Source organism: Lygodium microphyllum, chromosome 4, assembly GCF_053477565.2.
Source record: "Lygodium microphyllum isolate KBCC chromosome 4, Lygodium_microphyllum_v1.1.10, whole genome shotgun sequence".
In the NCBI taxonomy this organism is placed as follows: Eukaryota; Viridiplantae; Streptophyta; class Polypodiopsida; order Schizaeales; family Lygodiaceae; genus Lygodium; species Lygodium microphyllum.
In genome coordinates, this window is record NC_141138.1 from 137,574,611 (window position 1) to 137,601,716 (window position 27,106).

Here is a 27,106-nt window from a genome sequence, read left to right on the forward strand (position 1 = left end):
GTCACAAGGATAGCAAAACCGTGACAAGACGATTAATATTACCTTCCAAAAGATAACCAAACCAATCTAAACATAGAAATATTCATACCCTAAGCACTTGACTACTTTCCTTATTGTAGGGTCAAAAAAAAAAAACTTAAAGATAAAAAAACTAGGGCTGTCCTCGAGATCCTTAAAAAGAAACCCTAGGCCCAACATACGTCAGCTTAAAGGATCTAAAACGGATTATTCCATCGCAGGACTTGCGCAGCAAGTATGAAATCATTTAGTCTTGTGATTGATTCACAAGGAGAAAGGGTAAAAACCCTCAACAAGGATGGCAGATCCCTACGCAAGTTATCTTGCAAAAGGACGTATTTTTGGGTATCCTTCTAAATAAGGAAAGTTGTAAACCGGAAACTAGCATATCTAAGGAACTTTAGGGTTGACCAAGTTGGGATAATAAGGTACGCCTTACACCGGAATGTAAAGGATCTTGCCAATTTACAAGACACCTTGGGAACGAGTGCTGATACACTCAAAAGGAAAGAACGCTTCCTTAGCAGTTTGCCAAACAACACGGTTGATTAATGGAAATGTTTGTGCTTGCTAGAGATTTTAGGGCTCTGTTTGAATTATGAATTACAAATTAAATGAGTACCTATACTTCAGGTTAAAGGCCTGAAGGAAGAGGCAGTTTCAGTTACCCCCGACTACCTGCCTAACCCTAACCAAGGGGGTTGTTCACCGCGCTGGGAATGTGGACCGAACCCGCCGCGAGAGGTCTCTCCGTTGAGCTCTACTTGGAGTAGGAGGATGCTTGGGTGCCAGGGGGGGCTTTGGCCATAAATCCCTCGCCTTCCGGGTCCTGCACAAGAGGCTAACGTGACTCGGGATTGGATCTCGAGGCCCGCATACTAGTTTACGGGCGGAAGCTTGGAATAGTGATCCCTGCGGATTACTGGATAGCTTCGGGTGGATTATGGACAAGCCTACGGGCGGAACTCATTGTATTTCAAAGATAAAATGATGAAATATTAACAAAGAACTTGCTTGATATCGTTTTCTATGTCACGTGTTAAGATTACGTGAAGGAACCAGTGCTTAATGGATTAATTAAAGAAGCTGATTGTTATATGTCAAATCAATGTGTTAGATAATTACATAACTAAAAACAAACCGAGGAAAGTGCGGAGGATGGGCCATGAGTCCGTCCTACGGTTGGGTGGTCCTGGTTAGCCGGGAACTTTTCTCAAAAATCTCGACGAAAACAGTAGGATGATTATCAAAACGAATAACGGAAGCAATGACCTAGAGTTATGTCTTACCCGATTTACGCTATTTTAGGGGAACGGAATGGGACTATGCCTTATGGCAGAGAGGTTGAGCTTTGCATCCCTCTCGTTTCCCATTCTCCTTGAACCAAGTGCAGCGTGAATCCGCTTCAGACCTAGCGTTTCTGCGTAAAGTAGTTCGCTCGGGTTCGACGCTAGTTGCTGTTAGTTAATGACCAGTCAGGAAAACCCTAATTCCGATCGATCCTAAGTGGGAACGGCCAGGATACTTCCGCTACATGGCAGACGTGGGAAGACCTAGATTGCAAATCCCGTAACATTCCATGGGAGTGCAGGCGAAGCTTTCTAGACATCCTTTCCGACGGACTGCTAAGATGTGTCCTAGATAATACTAAGAGGACACGTTACAAGGACCGACCTGAAGTCAGGGTTTCTTTCCTATCAGCCAAGTCTCTAGGAAGTAGCTAGCGTCGAGCTCCAGATGAACCACTTCGTAGAGGAACAACAGAGTGGAAGCGGATTTATGCTGCACTTGGTTCATGCAGAATGGGAAATGAGAGGGATGTGAAGCTCAACCTTTCTGACCATAAGGCATAGTCCCATTCCGCTCCCCTAAAACAACATAAATTGGGATTCTAACTCTACTGACTCTAGGTCTTCACAGTCTCGTTATCACATCTTTAGAGAAAAGTTCCCAGCTAACCGGGACCACCCTTCCGTAGGATGGATCCAAGTCACGTCCACTGCACTTTCCTCGGGTTGCTTAGGTATCTAATTAACTACCACATTATGTTTGACATGCAAAAGCAGCTTCCTTAATTAATGAGTTTAAACACGGGTTCCTTCACGTAACTTAGGCACTGACATTAAAAAAAACAATGTCAAGCAAGTTCCTTTTCCAAATATTTGACCTTTATTTATCATAGTCTTGGAATACATCAAGTATCATGCCCGAAGGTTATCCCAGCAATCAACAAGATTGCTGCTCCAAGTTTCGCCCGTAGACTAGTACACGGGCCTCGAGATCCCATCTTGAGTCACATCGGCCTCTTGTGCGGGGTCCGTAGGCAAGGAATTTACAGCCAGAGCCTCCCCTGGCACCCAAGCGTCCTCCCGCTCCAAGCAGCATCCATGGAGAGACCTCTCGCGATGGGTTCCGTCCATGTACCTGGCACGGCTAATAACCCCCTTGGATAGGGCTAGGCAGGTAGTCAGAGGTAACTGAACTAGCCTCTCCCTCCAGGCTATTAACCTGAAGCATTAAGTGTTTGGCCTTGAATTAGTTCCTTGAGCAAAGAAGTTCAAACAATGTATCTAAGTGTACAATCACGATGGTTTTTGTAGTCGTTCATACGACAAACTGCTAAGGTGTGATTCCTTTTTCCCAAATACTCCCAGCATTTGATCCTGGATCGTTCGCAACTTGGCGAGATTCCAAGGGCTTGGTAAGCTAGGTGGCTTGTTTCCCCTTTTTCTTTGGGTTAGGTTTTGTACCCTACCGATCCCAATTATCCTTACCTTAGGTATCCTTGTACTATAGCCAATTAGATCTTGGACAACCCCGTGGTCCTCGGCTGGTCAATTTGCTTCTTGACAATTCACAATTTCCCTAAGTTTGACAAATCGTTCCCCAAGAGAGAGAGTTTTAGTAGGGCGACTACTCGACCTCTTGACGAATCTAACTAGGCATTAGATCTCACCTCCCTTAGCCTATGACATAGTAATAACATCTTATGATTTAGTTGCAATAGCATCTGACCTTGCAGACTAGTTGCACGAGATAGGTAGTAGTGCCTATCTTGAGGAATTACATCCCTTTGTCGATATTACTAGTACCCGTGTCCTAAGGCATGGTACCCTCTCCTACTCACAACATAGAACGATCTAAGTACGAGAATGCTGGATTAACTCTGCAAGCGCAATACTAAGCAACATTTTAACTTAACTTAACCTATCTTTCATATTGAATGTGATTGTCATTTCATGCGTATTATATGTTTTTCATCAAATGAAATATAACCCTTTTCCTTTTCATACATTTACTTATGCGTGCAAGTTGCTTATGCATGCAGGTTATGCTATGTACAATTACAATGATATTGAAATAAAAACATAATCTTTTCCTTTCCCATGCAAGTCACGTGAAATAGAATGCAGTTGCTTATGTGAAAATATAACCCTTTCATTCTTCTCCATAGTAATTACCTATTCATCCTTCCACGAATCAACCTATTTATGGTCGTCACGAGGGATTTTTTTAATTGCACAAATGCATTGTGTACAACATAACTCATTCTTGCCAACGTAAGTTACCCAATGCAAACCTTCCAATGCACATGAGCATTGCAATATATATTTAACCTATGTGCGGGATGCAACTAGGACATTATTGCATAAGTGCATCTTTTAACACCTGAGGCGTATACTCAAAAATGCAACAACCTTTCATCATGATGGTGCGAGGATTATACGTAGCTTGACATTCAATTTAAGATCTTTCCGTACATTCCTATGATCTTTTTAAAAACAGTGCGAAAATAAAAAAGGGTGAATTTGATGGAACCTAAACATCTGCAGGAGGGGTATTATCGATTTCTGCGCTTCGGGTGGGGACTCCTACATGTTCTCCTCTTATTCCCACCTGTGCTCCTCTTGTGTGGCGCTTGGGGGCCATTGCAATCGGGACTTGGGAATAAGTCAGGCGGGTGGAGGGTGTGCTGAAAATTCTCATCAAGATGGCAGTCCTCCCTTCCCGCAAGGAAACTCCCTTCACATACAAACTGTGTCCTTTACATGATCCATGGGTGAAGCACCCTTGAGAAGGCTCTTTGTGGAAGCTTCTAGGAAGCTTCTCTAGCTTCTTCTTTTTTGACAATCGAGCCTGACATCATCTCCTCCTCCTCAAACACGTTATGATGGTGAAATGGATGGTCGTGGCGGCGTTTGGCAGCCTGGAGGAGTATTGGCGGGGCAGAGGGTGTGACCACGTGAGGCAGAGCAGGGGGGGATGGTGCTGCTGAAGGTGGAGAGGGGGGTGGCATTTTTCTAGACCACGGGGGGGAGGGGCAGCGCTGCGTGTTAGGCAACCTGCATGAGGGGGAGGGGGCCTCCCCTTATGTAGTGGGGAGGGGTGGTTTATGGGGGGGGAGGGGGGAGACACCCGTTTAACAGCTACCACCCCATACCTGGGGGGGTGCATGCCCCCTCTTCCTCTTTTACTCTCTCCCTCTCTCCCTCTCTCCTCAACATGTTGTTGATGGGGAGAGAGAGAGAAAAAAAGATTTGAGTTAATTTAGAAAAAATTAAAAAGGGGGGGTTCTTATGCACCAGGGGGGGATGCTACATCAGAGGCCATACAATTAGCCGAAAGATATTCCTTGAAGTATAAGAGAGATACAAGAAATTTCCAACAAAGGAGTTTGGGCAATAATTTTTCCAACCAATGTAGCAAGTTTTCAGTCAATCAAGAGACTCTTTAAAGCAAGAAAACAGGGGTTATAATAGTCAAAATAGTTATAATAGCAAAGGACCAACTTTTCCCACTGTTTATGCCTCTAAAGAGGGTAGAAATTATGCATAGAAATAGGGACAAAAATTTAGAAACATGGTTGGCACAAGATGCAAATTTTCAAGAGTTGAAAGTTCTCATAAATTGTCCCAAAATAGTTCTAACAACAACTTTCTTCCTCATGACAAGCTTGGAGAAATGCATACCAAAGGATTATGTTTCAAATGTGGGGAGAAGTAGTCACAAGATCATAAGATGAAGTGCAAAGCTAAGAATTTAAAAATCAATATGGTGATCACTCAAGATGTGGAAGTTGAAGAAGAAGAAGATCAAGAGGGAAATTTATTGCATGTTGATGCTCGCCCAATGGTTGAAGAAATTCATGAAGAAGAGGATGCCACTAACGAATGATTCTATGATCCTATGGAAGGATTTCCATTTGATCCAAGTGGCACTCATGATTCTCATGCTTTTTTGTGTACTATTTCACATGATGCATGGATTGGATGCAAATGAGAAAGTATACTTAGACTCAAAGGTATCATTAATGGCAAGGTTGCAGATGTTTTAATGGATATGGGCAACACTCATAGCTTCATCGACTGCAAATCTTTGAATGGGCTGAAGTTACTACCCATTGACATGGATTCCTGTAATATTTCCACAAAATAAAAATTAGTTGGTTAGTTCAAAAGTTAGTCAGTCAATTAGTAAGTTAGTAAGTTTACCAACTAAAGACTAACTAAGGGAAAAACTAACTAATGTTAATAATTAATGATTTTAATTTAAAAAATATATTTAAAAAATGAGAGTCGTAAATTTGATATTTTTCTCGGATTGACAAGGATCGTAGCCACTCTTCACGAAAGTTACAACGTGAATGAGACTTATGAGCCATATTAATCACTAGTATTAATATGTATAGTATGGATGATCCAAAAATATTAGATTTTGGGAAAAACTTGCATATTCTAGATATTTTAGATATCATCCTAAAAAGATAGAATTGGATGTCATTTAAAAAAAAAGATAAGTGATGTTTTAGTTTGTTTTGGAGATTTTATAAAAAGAAAAAAATAAAGAAAAGTGATTGGCAAAATCACGTGCACCGCGATCGCAATCTATAGGCAGTAGACAACACTTCGAACAGGAAGAGAAAGAAGGAGTGATCTGAAAGCTTTCTAACCAAGTTTCTTGGTGTTTTACACCCGTTTTGGAGCGAATGGAACTATCATATTTATGAGTTAAGCATCAGATCACTGAGTTTTCCAAGAGTCTCTCCACCAAGAACTCTTGTTCTCAGCCACATCCCCTCTTCTCTAATTCGTTATAAATATGAGGCATGGGGAGGCACAAGGGAGCATAAGGAGACCCCGAGAGGCTACGAGAGAGAGATAAAGAGAAGGATACTCCTCCAAGAGATTGTGAGGGAGAGCTTGAGAGAGAGAGAGAGAGAGAGAGAGAGAGAGAGACAATTCCCTCTATCTCGATCCTTGACTTAATGTGAGAGAGAGAGAGAGAGAGAGAGAGAGAGAGAGAGAGAGAGAGAGAGAGAGAGAAAGAAGAGTTACCCTGAGATGCTGCACAATTCCCTCTATCTCGATCCTCGACTTAATGTGTGAGAGAAAGAGAGAGAGAAGAGTTACCCCGAGAGACTGCACAATTTCCTCTATCTCCATCCTTGACTTAACCATCTTCTCTTACACTCTTCCATCTCGAATCAATTCTGCCTTCTTAATCTCTTGAGTCTACTTGCGGACGATGGCAAAGAATGTCGCATGGAGATGGCAATCCTACAACCAGTAATGAAGCTTCGGGCGAAGGCATCACTATCAATCCAAGTGTAGGTCCGGTCATAAGTAATGTATTTCTAAATTGATAGATGCTTGCTTTGATTCTCGCATGAGATACATTAGGCTCTATACTATGATATACGAGAATAGGTCATGGGAAGGAATAGGCCTCTTCTCACATATTTGAAAGATGGAATTTGCAAAGTGCATGTATTAAGGGAAGTTAATTGCACTTAGTTGCGTATGGATTATTCGTTGATAGAGCAATCGATCAGGGGTTATGAATAGCATAATCATAAAAAGAATAAAATTAGGAATTGTGCATACAAGTATTAAGTAATTTTTGAATAGAATTGCTCTTTGATCCCAAGGGGGAGAGCGAATATGCGATGGAATTATTATCGCATCTGTTCTTGTATTGTTTGGAAAAAATACAATTAGTTTTGTTGGTTGATACAACACCCTAAATGTTTTTTTTCAATCAACTGATTGTTGCATTTGTGATTTGGACAAATATTTCAAGTGATTGTGTTTGATGGTAAAAGCATGGCAAGGGTCAATAATGACAAATAGCCATAGAAAATAAAGGAATGTTTCACTGGAACATGATATTCAGCTGATTGCCTTGATCGTGCTTGATTCTTAATTGGATTAATTAAGGAAGGATATGTTGCACGGTGGATCATCTCCAAGATCGCATCGTGGATTACCTCGAGAGGGCACTACTCGATTCACGGGCCAAAGATTGAGTGGTGAAAAGGCCAACCATGGAAGTTGTGTCTCACTCTTAGGTCACTTGGGTCAATGGAGCTTTGGACACCCCTTGCCTAGACCGAAATGGAATTGTAGGCTACCATGAGCCCAACGTCTAGGGCATTGGAAGATCCTATTACAGATAAAGGATAGAAATTATGGTGCCATATGATTTGGACCAGGTACTTCTATTGGATAGAAGGGATACATAATTCTCCTGTATGGGCAGGAGACAAAATTTAACTTGAAGATGAGTTAAGGAACTTGTTTGTCAAAAGGAATGCTTGTTTTATTTTCGTGTCTGTGCTGTAATTTACGCAAACGAACCCTATTCCCTAAAAGGCTTAATTAATGAAGCTGATTTTAAATGTCACACATAAATGTGGTAGGACCTAATTAGAAAACTAAAGCTATCAAGGGAAGCAGGTGGGTGGAATCCCCGACGGGTTCATCCTATGACAGGATAGTCCCAGAGAATTGGGAGGCTTCTCACAAGGATTTATCGCCATTCAACTTTAGGCATTGTTAAGTTAGAACCTGATTCATGCTATTTTAGGGGACCAGAATGGGACTATGCCCAACGGGCAAAGAGGTTGAGCAGCGCATCCCTCTTGTTTTCTATTCTCTTTGAACCAAGTGCGGTATGGATCTACTTCAGATTGGGTATCTCTACATAAAGTAGGATGTCCAAAACCCGATGCTAGAATGTTGTTAGGAGACCTTGGCCCTAGTAACCCAGATTTTAGGTCGATCCTAGTGGGTTTGAGAAGCCTTAGGCAACAAACCTTGTGACATTCCATGGGAGTGCCGGGTGGCATCGCTTAGACTCGTCTCCCGATACACTCTTTTACTTGTGAAAGTAGATAAAGACTAATCATCAAATCAGCCATCTTCTTCTATAAAGAAAAGGGATCCAAGATTGAAAGAGCTATTGGAGAAATAAAATGATTTATTTCAGCCACCATCATCTTTATCTCCAAAGCGAGAGGTTGACCATCCTATTGATTTGTTGCCTAATACAAAGCCCATCAATAAGATACTTCAAAAGTACTTAGCCTGAGCCCAAATATTAAGAAAAACTAGATTCTAGCTCAATGCAAGGCCTATTGGAGTCTAATTACTTGAGATCATCTTGCACTATTCTTATTAAGTATTCACAGGTTATGCCTATCACATGTTTGATATATGAGGATAATTTTCTAGTTGCCTCATGACTTGACTAAGAGCTAGTACAAGAAATTAATCATAAGGGTTAAAACTAAGATGTCTTGAGTTCCGTCCGATAACGATGACTTTTTCCAATCCAAATCCAGGGTTGGGTTATCAAGCAAGGTAAGTGACCTATAGAACTTACATCATGAATAGTGTTTGAACCCTTAACATATGCCCTAGCCGAAGGAAGGAAGTGTTAATAATCATTTTTGCATAGTATTGCTCTTAGATCCCAAGGGGGAGAGTAAATATACGATGGAAATGTTATATCGTCTATTCTTGCATTGAAAGAATGCAATTGGTTTTGTTGATTGATCGATTAACATCCTAAATGTTTTACATTCAACTGGTTGTTAGTTGTTGTTTGGATGATTATTCCAAGTGCTTGTGATTTATGGTAAATGCATGGCAAGGGTCTGTGATGACAAGTCGCCTGTTACAGGCTAATTTACTGCCTGCGATTTACTCCCTGAAAAACTACTCTACCTGACATTTCTGAATCCAACTGACTTACTTTCTGACTGCACTGACTTCATATAACTTTCATACACATATTCCATCATTACAGTACACCTTTACAGAACCATCTGACTTCATTTCAGCAATAAATAACATGAATACTGAAAACAGTTTACCACTTCAAGACAGGGAAACAATATCTGACTCTGAACTGTTCTTCATATCTTCAGTTTCTGCTTACAGACAGACGCGCAGACATGATCTACACCCGCATATGCACTCTGACTTGAACAGTTACATTCGAGGATTGATAACTCCTCACATCCCTTACTTATGACTATTCATTCCAAAAACTTACACCCCTTCATATCTGACTTACCCTAAGGCTTAACTTGACTTCTAAACTCCTAATACATAACTCTAAGGTGTGATGTCAACTCAGCCTTAACACTGGCACACCCGGTGGATACTATTTTCCCAAAATAGTGGACCTGAGCCCACAACATCCCTTGATCAGTTATCAACTAGAAAATACTGATTCAAGTAGTCAGGAATATTTCCTTGTAAAGTGCAGTAGTTGTCAGTTTGGAGTAGGATCATCAACATGTCCTCCCCCTTCTTGCTTTGATCTAACATCCTCTGTTTCTGAAGCTGGTTGCTCTTCCTCCTCAGTCCTAGCAGAGACTGTTGCTGCTATGCATCCCACTTGAACTCCTTCTTCTTCAATGGCAACATCCCTGACTGTGCCTAAAGGCACAATTGCCCAACATTGATTTATCACTCCCTCTGGCAAAAACAGTTTTAACGTGAAACCATTCACAGGTTTCTTTAACAGTGTGCCTTGCAAATCCATCAACTGAAATGTCCCTTGTCCCAAATCCTTGTAAATTCTATATGGTCCAACATATCTGAGTTTCAGTTTCCCTGGATGCTTTCCCAACTTTGAGTTGTACATCAGGACCAAATTTCCTTCCTTAAATCGTTTCTTCTTCAAATACTGATTCACCCATGCAGCTCTCCTGTTTTGAATCACAGTTGCGACATAAGCACTCTGAAATCTGTCTTCTTCCAGAGACAGTAAGTGTTCCAATCTGTGTTTCAGAGAATCCTCCTGTGTTAGCCTGTGTTGTATTGCTATCCTCAAAGATGGTACAACAAACTCCATAGGCACTACAGCCTCAAGGCCATACACTAGTCTAAAGGGTGTGAGACCTGTACTGACTTTGTAAGCTGTTCTGAATGCCCATAGTGCTGAATTCAACTTCAAGTCCCAATCCTTTCTGTTTTCTGAAACTGTTTTCTTCAAAATTTTAACCAACACCTTATTACTACTCTCAGCTAATCCATTTGCTTGTGGATGATATACAGAAGACATTTTGTGACTAATCATGTGTGTTTCTGCAAGCACTTTGATAACTTTATTCAGGAAATGAACACCTTGATCAGATACAAGCTCAATAGGACAACCAAATCTGGTCATAATATTGTTGTAGACAAAAAAGGCTACACTCCTGGCTTTATTATCCTTCAAAGCAACTGCTTCTACCCACTTGGTACAATAATCAGTAGCCACTAGAATATATCTGTTTCCTGAATGTTCTGCTGCAGGTTTGAATGGACCCATAAAATCCATATCCCACTTCTCAAATGGCCCTAAAGGCAGCACTGGATTTTGAATCATCCTGTCCTGATTCCTGGGATATCCATCTCTCTGACACTGTTCACAGGTTTTTGCAAACAGGTATGAGTCCTTAATAACAGTTGGCCACCAAAGTCCACTCTGAAATATTTTCCTGCTTGTAATGTCCCCTGAATAGTGACCACCTGAAATTCCTGTATGAGCTTCAAACAAAACTGTCTTTTTCTGACTTTCAGGAACACACCTTCTAAGTATCTGATCAACTCCTTTCTTGTATAAATGTCCTCCAATAACTGAAAATGTTGCACTTCTGAGTGCCAACTTTCTTCTGTGATCACTGTTCATATTTTCAGGAAAAACTCCTTCAGTAAGATAGTTCAGCATTTGTCCATACCAGTCTGTTGACTGAGTTGGTTGAATCTGAAAAAGATCCGCATCAGGAAGATCATCTGCTATTCCTTCAGCTGGGTCTCCTGATTCCAGTCTGCTCAAGTAGTCAGCAATTATATGATCTTTACCAGGTCTGTGTATGATACTGTAGTCAAATTCCTGCATCTGCAATACCCATCTGGCAATCCTTCCTGTTGGATTTGGTTTATTCACAAGATATACCAAAGCTTGATGATCAACATGTATGACAATAGGGTTTCCCAACAAATAGTGTCTGAATTTTTTCAGAGAAAAAATCACTCCCAAACACTCTCTTTCTGTAACTGAATAATTCCTTTCAGCTCCTGTCATTACTTTGCTTGCATAATAAACAGGCCTGAACCATCCTTTCTGCTTCTCTTGCATCAAAACTGCTCCCACAGCTACATCTGATGCATCTCCAAAAACATGGAAATGTAAATTCCAGTCAGGTGGTTGCATTATAGGTGCCACCTGTAACATCTTCTTCAGTAGCCTGAATGCTTTTTCCTATTTTTCTGTCCATTCATACTTCACATCCTTCTTTGTGAGCTTAGTTAATGGAACACAAACATGGGATAGGTATTTCAAAAATCTGCTGTGCCATTTTATCTGACCAACAAATCTACTGAGTTCCTTTAGATTGACCGGTGCTTTAGCCTTCTGAATGGCTTGAACTTTTCTTGGATCCACCTGCATTCCATCTTCTGAAATAATATGGCCTAGTAAAATCCCTCTTCTTACTGCAAATGCACACTTGGCTGGATTCAGACTTAACCTAGCCATTCTGCATCTTTCAAAACAGAGTTTCAACTGAGTTAAATGATCATCTGTCTTCCCAAACACACTGAAATCATCCAAGAATACTCTCATAAATGTGGTAAGATATGGAGCAAAGACTTCCTGGACCCACTTTTGAAAAGTAGGTGGAGCATTCTTTAATCCAAACACCATGACAGTGCTTGCATATACTCCCCATTCTGTAATAAAGGCAGTTTTATCTCTGTCCTCCTCTGCCATCAGAATCTGATTATAACCACTGAACCCATCAAGGAAGCTGTACATTTGATGACCTGCAACTGCATCCAGCAATGTGTCTTGAAAAGGTAGGGGAAAAGGATCAGTGATAGTGGCTGCATTTAACTTTCTGTAATCTACACATATTCTTAATTTCCCATTCTTCTTTGGAACCACCACAATAGGTGATAGCCAAGTCACCTTCTCTACATGATAGATGAAACCAACCTTAAGTAGTTTATCCAACTCATCCTTAACAGCTCTAGCATAATTAGGATTCATCCTGTATCTTTGGGAAATGACAGGTACTGCATCCTTTTTGAGATTAATCCTGTGCATACAGAATTGTGGATCCACTCCCTTCATGTCAGTATAACTCCATGCAAATATGTCCTTAAATTCCTGTAACAGCTCCTCCAAATCTGACTTAAACTGTCCTGTCACATGAATACTGACTTTTACCATTTTGGGATTCTGTTCAGTCCCTAAATTCAGATCCTGAAGATCATCCTCTTGCACCCTAGCTGTTCTGGCCATCTGTTCTTCAAAGGCTTTTTCAGCTTGGATTATTTACTGAATGTGCATTTTCTCCTCCTGTTCAGTCAGAATTTTGTTTACATCCTCTCCTTTTGGTATATCCTGTAATGCTTCCTCCTGTTGTAATAGATTACCAGAAAGTTTATTCTCCTTAAACTGCTGCACAATTTTAACCACATCAATATCAAAGACAGGAATCACTGACTCATTGGCTTTAAGAAAAGCATCTTCCTCATCATCATCTACTTCTTCTAACATATTCAGTCCCTGTGCATACAGTGCTCTAGCCTCTCTGGGTAGAGTTGCAGTAGGAATCATACTCAGGTGTACTTTCTTCTTTCCTCTTCTGAGTGTTATTTGAGTTGCCCCCCAATCCTGTCTAACCTTGGCCTGTTTTAACCATGGTCTTCCCAACAGAATAGGATATGGACTGTCTCCCTCATCCATTTTCAGGACTACAAAATTCACTGAAAAAGTGAGCCCTGCAACTGTAATCTGTTGATTCCTGAGAATTCCCATAGGTTGGATCCTTCTCTGATCAGCCATTTTTAACTGAAATGGAGCTTCATCAAGATCCGGCAATTTCAGCTTAGTATACAGGAATTCAGGTAAAATATTTACCCCTGATCCTCCATCCAGAAGTGCTCCCTGTATATCCTGTTGCTGAAAAGTCACAGTAATCTTGGGAACTTTGTAATCCACATCTTCAGGTTGAATCTGACAAGATTCAGGTTCAACTTGCTGAACTTCTTCACAGTAAAAGGTTCTCAATACCTGTCTTTTAAACTCAGGTACCAGACTGAGAATTTGATCCATTGTGACAGTGGTTGCCTTTAGCACTTCTTCTGTCATATCAGCTTCCTTCAATTCTTGCTGATGGATCTCCTCTTCTATACTGGGTAGTACAACAGGTAATGTTTGATGCATCTGTGTCCCCATCTTATCTGTCTTCTGACTTTTCTGAATTTCTTTCACACAACCCAATCTGACCTGTCTCTGTGTATCCCAAAACTTAGGATTCTTCATCTCCTTATGGGAAATAACTGGGTCAGCAACATATTGTGCACCTGATCTTGTAATCACCAAAACAGGAGCAACTTTGTCAGTAGTCACCTGTTCCTGTAAACAGTTAGAACAGTCACATTGTACATGCATAGCATCCAGATCCTCATAATGAACATTATGGCTCACAACTCCATGAATCTCTTTAGCCTGTTCTACAATTACTACATTTGCCTGTGGAGGTCTATTTTGTTGCTGTTACACTGGTGGCCTTTGATTGTTGTATCTGACAATGGGTATGCCTCTTTCCTCTCTGTGTTTACACCATAAAGGACAGTTTGGACCCTGTCTATGACCCACCTCTACACAGTAAGTACAAGGATCAGCAGGTCCTTGTTGATTGGGTGGTACCCAATTATTTCTTCCTCCAAATCTATTTTGTTGGCCATCCCCTGCTTTGCTCCTGTCAGGTTGTACTGCATTAGCAGCAGGTACATTGGCTCTCTGTGTTTGCTGGTTGGAATCTGCCCTGTTATTAGGGTTGTACCAACAGTTAGCATCACTATGACCATGTTTCTGGCAAGTATTACAGTAGGGATTTTCCTTCTTTGCTGAAGTGGAGATCCCCATACTTTTAAGAGTGGCAGAAATCTGTTTAGTCAGGTCTTGAACCTTCCTTTTGGATTTTCTGTGTTCTTTCCTGTCTCTAGAGTCCTTACTCCTGCTTTTCAGTTTGTGTTTCCTTTTCTTCTTCTTTGTTTTAGTTTTTCTTCCATCTTCATCTGAATCAGTATCCTCTGAATCTGAATCATATGCTTCTGACTCTGAATCTGTGTCAGAATCTGTATCTGTACCTGAATTTGAATCCTCCTCTGAGTCAGAGTCAGTATCATGTTTTTTCTTCCTGGATCTGGTAGAACCTAGTCTCTTCTCTGCTCTCCTTGCAGCTGCCACTAGTTCATTAAAGCCTCCAACACCTCCAGGTATTTCAGTACTTGCTACTGCTGTCCTTAAAGTTCCCCTGAGTCCATTGCAGAAATATTCCCCCAACATCTCATTGGTAGGTCTTTCTGCAGGTGCTAATCTCCCATTCAAATCTAGAAACTGTTGTGCATAATCTTCAACAAGAAGTCGCTTCTGTTTCATTGTTTTAAGCTGTTTCAAAATATCAGTTGGTGTCTTCCATTTTCTGAATCTAGACAGGAATGCTGTCTGTAATGCCACTGTGTCAGGAAAATGAGCTGCCCCATACTGAGTAAACCAATTCATGGCTTTTCCCTCCAATGTGGCAGCAAATTGCTGCTTTTTCACATCATCCCCATACACTCCTGCTAAGCCACTTGCCTCCCATTTAGTGCTGAACTGTGCTACATGGGCATCAGGATCCTCTTTTTTTGAGTGACCCTTGAAGTGAGCAAATCTGACTCTCAGGTCAGCTGGGTTAGGGGGTTGTGCCATTATGACTGGTGGTACTTTTGGTGCAGTCTTCTTCCTCCCTGACAATTTAGGTAATGGTTGGAATTTCAAACTCCTTTTAGACTGTCTGTGAAGTTGGGACCATGCCAAACTTCCTAGAAACCTGTTCCTGTTTCTCTGTTCTTCATCTGGTGTAAGTGGTGTAAATGAAATAGGTGCAACATCAGGGATACTCTGGCTTGGACCAACTTCTTCAGTTTGTATCTCCTGATCACTCAGATAGCCCAGATCCAAACTGTCTACCTGACTTCCACTGCTGGACCTGTAATGTCCCTTTCCTTTCTGTTCTAGTTTCTGCTTTTCCTCTTGCTCTAGCCTTGCCTGTAATCTTGTATAATACTTGCCAAAGCCTTCCCCTCTATACTTCTCTGCTGACATAAAACAGGGATTTCTCTATCATTAGCCTGTCTTAGTGCTGTTCTCCTGTAATGCAGCAGTGACAATGCTGACAAGTCAAACACAAGTTAGAAGTTCTCCCCCGTCTGTATCTGGATGATATGGAATTAAAGCCATATGCATGGTGGAACTGCCATTTCTCATGATTAACCCATATCCTCTTGATCTCTGCAGTTGTCCGACTTCTGGCTATTGGGCAAACCTTGCTCAACTGAAATTTCCAGACCCTATCCCTGACTAATTTGACCACGTCCACAGGTAAGTCAGGAAAATAATCAGTCAGGAAATTTTGGCCATACACCTCAAATTCCTCTTCTGGTGTAGTCCAATTGTAAAATTCCCTGCAAAGAGATTGCGAGAAGGCTTCTTTCTCCTCTGCTTCTGTTGTCCAATGTTTAAAATCCTCCAACCAAGACAGTAGGACCTCTTCCATTCTGAAAGCGAGAATTAGACAATTCTGCCATTCGCATGCATAAGACCTGTGCCGTCTGAACAATTCGCAGGATCGCCAAGTGTTACAGGCTAATTTACTGCCTGCGATTTACTCCCTGAAAAACTACTCTACCTGACATTTCTGAATCCAACTGACTTACTTTCTGACTGCACTGACTTCATATAACTTTCATACACACATTCCATCATTACAGTACACCTTTACAGAACCATCTGACTTCATTTCAGCAATAAATAACATGAATATTGAAAACAGTTTACCACTTCAAGACAGGGAAACAATATCTGACTCTGAACTATTCTTCATATCTTCAGTTTCTGCTTACAGACAGACGCGCAGACATGATCTACACCCGCATATGCACTCTGACTTGAAGAGTTACATTCGAGGATTGATAACTCCTCACATCCCTTACTTATGACTATTCATTCCAAAAACTTACACCCCTTCATATCTGACTTACCCTAAGGCTTAACTTGACTTCTAAACTCCTAATACATAACTCTAAGGTGTGATGTCAACTCAGTCTTAACATCGCCATGGGAATAAAGGAATGTTTTCTTGGAAAATGATATTAGGGCTGAATGCCTTGTTTGTGCTTGATTCTTAAAGGATTTAATTAAGGAAGGATATATTGTACGGGTGGATCACCTCCATGATCGCACCGCGTATTAACCCGAGAGGGCACTTCTCGATTCATGGGCCGAAGGTCAAGTGGTGGAAAGGCCAACCATGGGAATGATGTTTCGCTCCTAGACAGCTTGCGGGTCAGTTGGAGCTCTGGACACCCCTTGCTAGGTCTAGAATGGAGTTGAAGACCTCCATGGCCCCCAACATCTGGGCATGTTGGGAGATCCTATTCTAGATAAAGGATTGAGTTTGTGGTGCCATGTGAATTGGACCAATTACTTCTGCAGGGCAGAAGGGATACTTCTCTTGGATAGAAGCGATACATAATTTCTCCTGTATGGGTGGGAGATAAAGATTAACTTGAAGATAAGTTAAGGAACTTGTTTGAACTTGTTTGTCAATAGACTGCTTTGCTATGTTTTCGTGTCTGTGCTATAAGTTATGCGAACGAACCCTGTTCCCTAAAAGGCTTAATTAATGAAGCTGATTTTAAGTGTTACACATAAATGTAGTAGGACCTAATTAGAAAACTAAAGCTATTAAGGGAAGCGGGTGGGCGGAACCCCCGACAGGTCCGTCCTATGGCAGGGTGGTCCCAGAGAACTGGGAGGATTCTCATAAGTTTTTATCATCATTCGACCTTTAGGTATTGTTAGGTTAGAACCCGGTTCATGCCATTTTAGGGGACCGGAATGGGACTATGCCCTATGGGCAGAGAGGTTGAGCAGTGCATCCCTCTCATTTCCCATTCTCTTTGAACCAAGTGCGGCATGGGTCTGCTTTGGATTGGGTATCTCTGCGTAAAGTAAGATGTCTCAAATTCGATGCTAGAATGCTAACAGGAGACCTTGACAACTAGGAACCCGGATTTCAGGTCGATCCTAGTGGGTTCGGTCGTGAACGTTCCGTTGCGAGGCGGATTCGGGAAACCCTAGGCGACAAAACTCGAAACATTCCCTGGGAGTGCCGGGCAGCGACGCTTAGATTTGTTTCTCGATAGACCGCTAAAAGAGTGCCTGGAAAGCCGATGGGCGGGCACCTCACAGTTGGTATCAGAGCAAAATTTTGTAATGATACGTGATTGATTAATATATGGTTTGTAGACATATCCTAAACAAAATAATCTAAGCAGTATGGCTTGATTGTTAGGCACCTTCTGCACCCATGAATGTTGACATGCAAGAGAAGAAATTCCTTCTCAAGCAAATTAAGACACCCGAGTTTGATGGAGAAGGGATAGACATTGCAGTAGAGGCAGAGATATGGATTGAGTCGTTGGATGACTATTTCTTTGCTTCCGAAACTGCCTCTACCAATCAAGCAATGATAGCCAAACTTAAGTTAGTTGGCCAGGCTTGCGATTATGGTGGAAGCAATGGTGCAAAGATGAAGGTGTTTCTGAAGTCGCTGTTACTTGGGTTCAGCTGAAAGATGTTGTACGCAGACGATACCTTCCGCCAACCTACCAGACTTTGAAGATGAATGAATTCTTCAAGCTAAAGCAACTAGAATTAACTTTGGAAGCTTACTACTCAAAGTTTGTAACCCTACTAAAATACGCACCACCGATGGATATTGCGCAGCAAGTATCCAAGTTTTGCCATGGCCTAAACACTCCTCTGAACCACCATCTTGAAGGAATGCATCCAACGGACTTGCAAGATGCATTACTCTGAGCGAATCCAATCGTCCAAGAATTTAAATTGGGAAATTGTAGTAAAGATGACTCCCGAGATCTAGGTAAGAGATGCCATACATGTGGAGAGATAGGGCACATCCGTAGGAGATGTCCCTACTATCAATGTTTCCATTGCAATGAACTAGGACATGTCCAAGCAGACTGCCATGACTTAAGTCCAAAAGATACGGAGCCTCCAAGAAAACAAAGCTACACAAGTGCAGTCTTCAAATATATAGAGGAATCAGATGAAGACGAAGACTTAGAACCTACTACACCACTTGAGGATTATTAGAAATCCTAGAGATTTTTTCGACATGAAATACAACTTATATTGGAATAAACTTTACTCTTGTAACTACAGTTAACTTGAGTATTATGAGTTGCATCTATTTTGAGCCTAGAACTTGCAAATGATTAGAGATACTCTGGCAAGGAATGATAGTTATAATGTGCAATGAATTTCTCTTAAGTCATTTCTTCTCAACTAATATAGATTGGGTCTTACCAGAATGTCGAAGCTTGGAAGTATTCTTTAGTATTACAAGCAAAGCCAATTGTCTATGGAGCTCAGTCCCGAACTAAAGACAGGACAATCTGGGAATGTAGTTTCCAAGATAAAGGACCACTCCAATCTGCTAAAAGAATCCTAGGACACTTTGGTCTAAAAAAGAAAATATTCCTGCCAAGGACAACCAAGAACCTTGTGACCGCAAGTGATAAATCTCCGCGATGTTTCTATTGTAGGGAGTTAGGTCATTTCAAAAGGGAATGTCCAAAGCACCTTAAACATTGATGCTCCGAGTGCCACAACATTAGACATAACTATATCAATTGTCCCAACAGAACTAAAAGAGAACTTGAGCTTACAGGAAAAGAAGTTGTACAAGCTCCAATGATCTAGAATATACCAAGTGCTTAGGAAAAACCTAGAAGATATCCATGAGATGTAACTACAATAAATTTTCTCTTGTAATCAAGACTCGGATATATCAAATACAATAGGTTGTTTTTTTTTCAAAAAAACCACACATCTGTGAGTGATCAGAGTAGCGCAACGAAAGTATGGTGGGACCATAACCTACATATTCCAAAATGATATCCCCAATTTATCTCGAGATGAGGACATCTCGATTTCTCTAAGGGGAGGAGGATGTAATATTTCCACACAATAAAAGTTAGTTGGTTAGTTTAAAAGTTAGTTAGTCAATTAATAAGTTAGTAAGATTACTAACTAGAGACTAACTAAGGTAAAAACTAACTAACATTAATTATTAATAATTTTTATTTAATTAAAAATATTTTATTTAGAAAAATCAAGAGTCGTAAATTTGATATTTTTCTCGGATTGGCAAGGACCATAGCTACCTTTCACGTAAATTACAACGTGAACAAAACTTATGAGTTATATTAATCACTAGAATAATGTGTATAGTTTGGATGGTCTAAAAATATTAGATTTTGGGCAAAACTAGTATATTTTAGATACTTTAGATATTATCCTAAAAAAAAGATATGGAGATTTTTAGAAACTGGATGTCATTTAAAAGAAAAAACAAGAGATATTTTAGTTAGTTTGGAGATTTTATAAAAAGAAAAAAATAAAGAGAGGATTTGCGAAATCGCGCGCGCTGCGATCGTAGTACACAGGCAGTGGACAGCACTTTGAACAAAGAAAAGAAGAAGAAGTGAAGTAAGAGCTTTCTAATCAAGTGTCTTGGAGTTTTACCCCCCTTTCGGAGCCAATGGAACCATCGGATTTATGATCTGAGCATCAGATCACTGATCTTTCCAAGATCCCCCTCCACAAAGAACTCCACTTCTCAATCACAAGCCCTCTTCTCTAATTCACTATAAATATGAGGCATGGGAGAGGCATAAGAAAGCATAAGGAGACCCCGAGAGGCTGCGAGAGAGAGGTAGAGAGAAGGATACCCCTCCAAGAGATTGTGAGGAAGAGCTTGAGAGAGAGAGAGAGAGAGAGAAGAGTCACCTCGAGAGGCTGCAAGGAAGAGAATTAGCTCAATTCCCTCTATCTCGATCCTTGACTTAACCATCTTCTCTTACGCTCTCCCATCTTGAATCTAATCTACCTACTTAATCCCTTGAGCCTACTTGCGGACGATGGCCTCCAAGCGAAGAATGTTGTGTGCGGATGATAATCCTGCAACGAGCAACAAGGCTTCGGGCAAAGGCATCACTGTCAATCCAACTATAGTTCCGGTCGTAAGTAATGTATTTTCAAATTGATAGATGCTTGCTTTGATTCTCGTATGAGATACGTTAGGTCCCATACTATGATGCATGAGTATAGGTCATCGGAAAGGATAAATTTCATCTCACCTACTCGAAAGATGAAGTTTGTGAAGTGCTTATATCAAAGGAAGAAAATAGTACCTAGTTACATATGATCTATTTGCTAGTAGAGCAATTACAAGGAAGAATTAGCCAAGGGTTATGAATGGTATAGTCATCAAAAGAACAACATTAAAAGGTTGGGCATACAAGTGCTAGATTAAAGTATAGTCAAGGGTTATAAATAGCATAATTACTAAAAGAATATGACATTGAGAATCATGAATAGAAAGTACTAGTTTAAAGTTTAGATACTTCAAAAGTACTTAGCCTAAGAGCCCAAATATTAAGAAAAACTAGATTCTAGCTCAATGCAAGGCCTGTTGGAGTCTAATTACTTGAGATCATCTCACACTATTCTTATTAAGTATTCACACGTTATGCCTATAACATGTTTGATATATGAGGATAATTTTCTAGTTGCCTCATGACTTGACTAAGAGCTAGTACAAGAAATTAATCATAAGGGTTAAAACTAAGATGTCTTGAGTTCCGTCCGATAACAATGACTTTTTCCAATCCAAATCCAGGGTTGGGTTATCAAGCAAGGTAAGTGACCTATAGAACTTACATCATGAATAGTGTTTGAACCCTTAACATATGCCCTAGCCAAAGGAAGGAAGTGTTAAGAATCATTTTTGCATAGTATTGCTCTTAGATCCCAAGGGGGAGAGTAAATATACGATGGAAATGTTATATCGTCTATTCTTGCATTGAAAGAATGCAATTGGTTTTGTTGATTGATCGAACAACATCCTAAATGTTTTACATTCAACTGGTTGTTAGTTGTTGTTTGGATGATTAATCCAAGTGCTTGTGATTTATGGTAAATGCATGACAAGGGTCTATGATGACAAGTCACCATGGGAATAAAGGAATGTTTTCTTGGAAAATGATATTAGGGCTGAATGCCTTGTTTGTGCTTGATTCTTAAAGGATTTAATTGAGGATATATTGTACAGGTGGATCACCTCCATGATTGCACCGCCTATTAACCCGAGAGGGCACTGCTCGATTCATGGGCCGAAGGTTGAGTGGTGAAAAGGCCAACCACAGGAATGATGTTTCGCTCCTAGACAGCTTGCGGGTCAGTTGGAGCTCTGGACACCCCTTGCTAGGTCTAGAATGGAGTTGAAGACCTCCGTGGCCCCCAATATCTGGGCATGTTGGGAGATCCTATTCTAGATAAAGGATTGAGTTTGTGGTGCCATGTGAATTGGACCAGTTACTTCTGCAGGGCAGAAGGGATACTTCTCTTGGATAGAAGCGATACATAATTTCTCCTGTATGGGCGGGAGACAAAGATTAACTTGAAGATAAGTTAAGGAACTTGTTTGAACTTGTTTGTCAATAGACTGCTTTGCTATGTTTTCGTGTCTGTGCTATAAGTTATGCGAACAAACCCTGTTCCCTAAAAGGCTTAATTAATGAAGCTGATTTTAAGTGTTACACATAAATGTGGTAGGACCTAATTAGAAAACTAAAGCTATTGAGGGAAGCGGGTGGGCGGAACCCCCGACAGGTCCGTCCTATGGCAGGGTGGTCCCAGAGAACTGGGAGGCTTCTCATAAGTTTTTATCGTCATTCGACCTTTAGGTATTGTTAGGTTAGAACCCGATTCATGCCGTTTTAGGGGACCGGAATGGGACTATGCCCTATGGGCAGAGAGGTTGAGCAGTGCATCCCTCTCATTTCCCATTCTCTTTGAACCAAGTGCGGCATGGGTCTACTTCAGATTGGGTATCTCTGCGTAAAGTAGGATGTCCAAAATCCGACGCTAGAATGCTAACAGGAGACCTTGACAACTAGGAACCGGAATTTCAGGTCGATCCTAGTGGGTTTGGTCATGAACGTTCCGTTGCGAGGCGGATTCGGGAAACTCTAGGCGACAAAACTTGGAACATTCCTGGGAGTGCCGGGCAGCGACGCTTAGATTTGTTTCTCGATAGACCGCTAAAAGAGTGCCTGGAAAGCAGATGGGCGGGCACCTCACAAAGTCGATGGTTCAAAAATCCTCTACTTTATTGGTCCTATGTGTCCATTTGGATCTCCATGCCAATTGGCAATGATCCATGAAACTCTTGTATCATATCATCCATATAACACACAATGTGTTGAGTCTTAGAATATCTCAGGTGCCACTCCAATGTGCCTATTAAGATTTGCATGCCATGTGGCTGCTATCCTTGTAACAACTACTCTATAATACCCACATTTCATACAATGTATTGAGTCAAATCAGACTCCTCTTCATTATAATAAAATTTATTTTGGCAAAATTCTCTGATTATTCTTGTGCTATTCTTTTCATTATATTTCATGTAAATGATATGATTAAAGTAATGTCTTGAAATTAAATCTATAATTTGTGTTGATGTATATATCCACATGCATTTCAATATTGATGTTTATGTCTGTTTACAAAAGTGTAAACATCTCTTAATGCCATGTTGATTTGTATGGCATATTGGTGATTACTGGACAGACTTAAAATGCTTATTATTTAGGGGTTTGCGCACTGTGCCCTTTCAACGAAACATTGCAAATAGTAAGTATTTGCAACTCATTGAGAATGAGAACTTTCATGATACCTATGTAATAACTTGTCTTGTATTTACAAAAGTATACCCTTTGGATTGCTGTGAGTAGCAAAATGTTGAGAGTTTCACTGGTTCTTTTAAGTGTTACCACCTCGAAATTGGTAGATTGCTCTTTGAGGGGCATACAGCTAAGCAACTCGTAGAGGACCTTGTTTTTTTCTATGACTCCAAGTACATATTACCCAAGGGGAGTCGAGAATATGGAACCCTTGAGTCTATGCACATATTGAATCTCAATAACATAGAATGGCCATTGTGTAGTAGCAACATTTTGCACATGTGTAGCACAAAAATTTCAGCAGACATATTGAATTCTATGAAGGCAAGCACCGGCTCAAAGAATGTACATCTAAGCTAGTTCATACCGATTGCAATTTTTGCACACATGTTCAAGGAATGTAAGGGTTTGAGGCATACCAAAAGCATGTATGTCATAAAAAATACATTAGAGGATTGTGTAACAAGGATTCTAGGCAAAACTTGGACATAAAAAATAACTCACAGTCCTGACACAGTGGAGTGTCGAGTCACAACAAGGGACATGGCTTTCAAGTAAAAATTTTCTCTCTTAGTTGACTATTATCTTACTTTGGGATGAATCGGCTAACTTTCCTTTCCAATTATAGGTACTTTGTTGCACGACAAACTTTATGCCTAGTGTTCAAGTATCGTAGATGGAGGATGCTCAAGGGTAAATGGTTGTGCCTTTATCAAGACATGCGTGAAAGTGCAGCTGTGGATGTTACTGTCATGTGTGAGGACTGCGAGTCCCAAGTGTTGCAAATGGAGGATGATTGGCCCTTGACTATAATGCGCCAGGAAATTACAATGTTAATGCAAAATCCACTTGTTAGCTTCTATTTTAAACTAGATGGTAGAAAAATTCGAAGCCGAGTTGAGGATACTGTTACTAGTGGAAAGTGTGTGGCTCCACATATTTTAGAAATTGTAGAGTCTCCCTAAAAATCCCAACACCACAAGTTGTAATATCCAACACTTGTAAATTTTTGGATTTTTTTGGCCAATAGAATATTTCCGCTTACAAACTTGCAATATTTAAAAATTATGGTATTTATGCAAAATCATACACTTGTTATACACTTTCCACATCAACACATTTACATATGCATGTAAACTTTACAAAGAGTAAAGCCATAACTAAATATCGTATGCGAACAACCCTTAATGGTTTAAAACTTAAGGTTTTTAAGGTAGAACGAGTTTAGTTCTTGTTTCATTGTTTCATTTCACACTTTCTCTCTTCATCTCTTTATATCCACCACATCCCTCCTACCTGCTACTATGGATGCTCGCACACACTTTGATGAGTGGATCCACGAGACTATCTTTGCCAACCAGGGTGATGAGATATTCCAGGTTTTCTCTAAGAACTTCAACCTTGAAAGTGTGCTCTCATTGCTGGATCCGCTCCTTTAGGTTTTGGAAGACTTTCTGAGCACCATTGCTACATGCACATCCTCCATCAAGAGATCCGACATGACTTGGGTGCCTCTGAAACAGCTCATGGTATTTTAGGCAAGGAAGAATCAGCAAAAAGTGGTGAATAAGTGTTTGGCCCATGTGGATCCTTCGCATAGAGTATGCATTGTTCCCATGGAAAGTGCACCAGGTACATCACCTTTGGATCTTGTGGAGTGTGATTGCGCATTGGCAATTTACCTCCTTGCATTGGATACACCCCTAGAGGAGGAGAGCGATGAAGATACAACTCCACAGGTTGTTTTTATCACATATATGGGAGAAGATCTGATTAAAGAGCTCGTAAATATTGAAGAGGAACATCGAGTGGTGATAGAGCAAGGGTTGGCTCTCATGGTGCCATCTTCTTGAAAATAGCCACAAGTCGACAAACCCAACCTTGCCTCCTTGACACCCATTGAAGTAGATGGTGTACAATACTTACTTCTATCAGATGTACTACAATACTTCATGGATTCAATGGAAGACCTGATTGATTATGATTACATGGATGTACATCCAACAATGGCAGAGATTGGAAGATATGATGGCACAAGCTTAGATACTGTGAGTGCGATTATAGCAGCATAGGAGAATATTACCTCGGTTGAAGAAGATTACCTTGTGCCCAATGCTGAATTTGAAGCACTACAACATGATTTGTTCAGACCAAGGCCCCAACTTCCTACCAAGGAGTTTGTAGATCCCTCTATCCAAAGAGGTGCCTCCCTGACACATGAGGAAATGAAGATACAAGATGATCTAGAAAATGTGAGATTTCTAACTACCATATATTTTTATGCAATGAAACCTGATGGTAGGGTGTGTCGGGTCCCTTGGAGTCCACTGGTGAAATCTTGGCAAAAAATGATGCCTATAGTTGCCCTATCCAAAGTTTGGCATATGGGGCTACTTTCTGGGACCCGATGCACCCTACCATCAAGTTTCATCACTTTTTGATATTGTTTGATTTGACTTTGTCATTCAGGACATACAATATTGCATCAAGGCAAGGAGGAGCTCAACATGCGGATCGACGCAAGGATTCAGCTCTTAAGGAGTATATCGGTAACCTTCTTGCAGATTTGGTGTCTTCCACAAGAAGTGCTCACCAGGAGGGCAAGAAATAATCATGAAAAGTTGAGATTTGACCAAGTTTCGAGTGATACCTGTGACATCTAGCTTGGAGAAGGTGGTGCTAATCAAGCAGTCAAAGCTTCTTTACTTGTTTGATCAAATGTGGGGTGGAGCAATGTATATGCTTGCGACAACCTCGCTAAAGTGTCAGATCCGCTTCTCTTGGAGAAAGAGCTGAAGGGGAGCGCATCATTTTTGAAGCAAAGGAGGAACCTATATTTCCATTGGAAGCTAGCCCCTCCTCTCCACCGATGAAAAAGCCAAGGAACAATTGAGAGTTCTTGTTGGCTATCGGCTTTTTGTATCTACCATCACTAACAACCATCACATGCATTTTTCTTAATGAATATAAGATACTTTACTTTGACCCTACAAATAAATATTTATTAAATAAATGTGTGGTTTGTATAAGTGTGACGATAATGTGTGGTACGTGAATGACGCATTCGCATACATTAACATAATTCAACTCGTAGTACTGCACTTGAGATTGTGTAAGTGTGACAATAATGTGTGGTATGTGAATGAGGCATCCACATATATTAACATAATTCAATGTGTAGTACTGTACTTGCAATTGTGCATAAGCAATATCGTAGCTTGTATCCATACATATTACTACTTTTGATGCGTTTGTACGTTAAACAAAAATTAAGAGTTATGCGTTTCAAGAAACAAAACAAAACAACTTTACTCAATTATTTGAATTCAGTACACATTGCATGAGATATTATGTATATATAAATAAATATTCAAATGTGGTAGAGTATACAAAATTTTTTGGGCTTCCAAGATGTTATAGCACTGTAACACTCATTACAAACCTTGCATCATTAATCTAGTAAACTATGGCGGGGTCCTCTTGCCATGTCGAAGCCGAATGATAAAGTTCATGTTTTTATCTGTGATTGTAACACGCTTTGCATGGATGGCTGCAAGCTGTGTATCATCAAACAAGTCGATGAGAAACCTCTCTACAGCGGTTTGTAGGGCCTCCATGGCTGTAGCAATCCACCTTCCTACTGGTGGGCCATCCCACACTCGTGCCCAAAATCTTCCCATCCCTTTCGGCTCCAAGTTTTGCATGACTTCTCGAATAACTTTATGAAAAGAACTTTTCGGGATGAGAAGCTCATATTCGCAATGGATTCTCCTTATCTCTTGAAGAGCGACAGTGCTTGGTTTCCATCTCCTGTTCTTCTGTGGTGGTCCTTGTGCTCTACGGGGAGCACCTGTTGCTGCATTAGAGGAGGCTCCACCTTGTGCTCCAAGTGGAGGGCCTTGGTGTGATGTCTTCTC